Source organism: Hibiscus syriacus, unplaced genomic scaffold (assembly GCF_006381635.1).
Source record: "Hibiscus syriacus cultivar Baekdansim isolate YM2019G1 unplaced genomic scaffold, ASM638163v2 tig00110783_pilon, whole genome shotgun sequence".
NCBI lineage: Eukaryota > Viridiplantae > Streptophyta > Magnoliopsida > Malvales > Malvaceae > Hibiscus > Hibiscus syriacus.
The window spans coordinates 629,470-631,832 of record NW_024062861.1 but is presented as its reverse complement, the minus strand read 5'-3'; the positions used below and the strand labels follow the sequence as shown (position 1 = coordinate 631,832).

General features: G+C 35.1%; 1 long non-coding RNA gene across 1 annotated transcript; it reads left to right on the top strand.

Annotated features, from left to right (window-relative positions):
* Nucleotides 1-1,584: 1,584 nt before the first annotated feature.
* Nucleotides 1,585-2,040, top strand: LOC120140229. Its single transcript, XR_005517705.1, has 3 exons — nucleotides 1,585-1,675; nucleotides 1,808-1,906; nucleotides 1,993-2,040. It is a non-coding gene; the product is annotated as an uncharacterized LOC120140229 (long non-coding RNA).
* Nucleotides 2,041-2,363: the final 323 nt, after the last annotated feature.

The window sequence follows — 2,363 nt, the reverse complement described above, 5'->3', positions numbered from 1 at the left end:
CAAAAACTTAAGGATTGTTTCGACAACTCTTACCTGGTAACATGGATAATATAAATATAAAAAACCACTACAAGAAAATATACCTTTAATGACACACGAACGATGACACACATTAATTTATGACTTGCAAAAAAATGTGTGTCATAAAAAAATGTCATGTTTTTTAAAATCTGAACGATTTATGACTTACAATAATGTGTGTCATATTTAATAGTCATAATCCAAAAAATTTGCAAAAACACGGAGTACACTTTTTAATTGTGTGTCATCTGTAAAAGTCGTTTTTTTAATTTCCCCCATTATTTTCATCATTTCCCGCTTCTTCTTCCTCCACCAATTTCAATTACTTCCATTACGCATCTGCTTTCTCAATTTTCACTCCAAATGCCGTTGTAGACCAAACACTTTCTCCTTCTCATCAACGTTTCTACTCCTCATCGGCGGCGCCCTCTCCTTCTCCCTCATCGGACTCCGTTTTAAAGCTAGGGTTTCTCGCTAACAAATCTGATGCCTTTCAGCCTTTAACTTTCAAAGCTAGTGATGCGATCCAGCTGGCTCGTCACTACGGTCGGTGTTACTGGGAGCTCTCCAAGGCTCGTCTCAGGTCAAACCTCAATTAAGATTTTTAGGAAAATTTTGAAGGTTTGATTAAAAAAGTTAACTTTTTTTGGGTGGTTCGATTTACTAGTATGCTGGTGGTGGCGACTTCGAGGACTGGATATGTGCTAGGGAGTGGAGACGTCATTGATTTGGCGGGTCTTTGTTGTACTTGTGCTGGAACCATGATGGTTGCTGCTTCGGCTAATTCGTTGAATCATGTTGTCTTTTAAATATTTGATTGTTTTCATTGAATGCTTTGTCATGCACAATTTTATAATGCTAACTAATAGGTTATTTGTCATGCACAATCTTTTAAATCTTTTCTTGAGGAGTTAAGGGTTCTTAGATATTTGATAAAATTATTCTTTCTTAGATATTCAGAAGTATGTTTTGTAAAGAAATGTGAAAAAATTGGAGAAAAGCATTATTATTCTTGAGGTTTGCCTTTCATGTAATTCTTTCATAACAAAAGATGCACCTTTTAGGTGCAAAAGCTTGCACTTTTGTAAAGGCCCTTATGTTTTGACATTCTTTTTTCTTTCTTTTTTATTAACCTTGGTAGAAACTAGGATCGGGACGAATGTACAGACATAACTTTTAGGTGCAAAAGCTCATTGGTTATGATTTAAATCCATCGACATAGCTTTATTGATAGAAGTGATAGATAAGTACCCTGGCAAAAGGGGATAGGGAAAAAAATTATAAATTATTTGATATTCTAGGAATCGAATTCATGACTTGCAAATTGTAATTTATTCTTACATTCTTTCTTGAACACTATGTTTTTCTTACATTTGATTTGGTCAATGTTGCAAGGATGTGACAACATGGTGGTTGTATTTTAAGTTACTTTCATGAATTAACTAGATAGACTGACATTTTAGTTAACCAAATGTTATTCATGCCTCTAGGTTTTTGAGATAAATAATGATGCAAAAATGAAGCGAACAAAGCTAAGACCTCTACCTTCAGGACGCATTAGGCAAATTAAAAATTAGTTTCGGCCGCTATTGCTTTGAAAGGACTCGGTGCTATTCTATTTGTATTTGGCTATGGCTTTGGAGTCTTCCTCATGGTGAGATTTTTATTTCTTAAGAGTGATTATTTTGGTTCCGTTTGAACTATGAAGTTATATGTTAATTCCACCGAGCAGTTACATTTGATTTTACTTTCATGTCTCATCTAATTGTTCTTTCTTTTGCCGTAGTTTGTGTATTTGCTGGTTAGCACTCATCTTCTCTATGACTTCTACAACTATCGACCTAAAGAGCCCCAGTACGCTACTCTGCTCGGTGATTTTCTGCAGGTATTTGCATGTCCATATCCGAAGTGTTTCCTTATGCATTACGAAATACAACTTGCAAACTTTATTGATTCTTTCATTAATGGCAGTCTGTTGCGCAATGTGGTGCATTATTGTTCTTCTGGGGGATGAAGAGCTTGATCATCAAGAGGCAACTAAGGAAGAAAGTTGTGAATCCGAAAACTGGTTAGATATATCAAAGTGGTAGCAGGTGAAGATTGTTGATTTGCAGTGCCAGATAATATTTTGCAGGATTATCCGTTACCGAACCGAACTTAATTTTACTCCAACCCTTTACATTTCAATTCCCTCTCGTTCAACGAACAACAGATTTAAAGACTTCTTACTATGGAACGTATCCGAAAGAATTCTTCTTGGAAACCGTATGTACTTAACATATTTGATTATTTTCTTTTATTTATTATTTATGTGGATTTAAAGACTGGTTCAGGTATCTTGA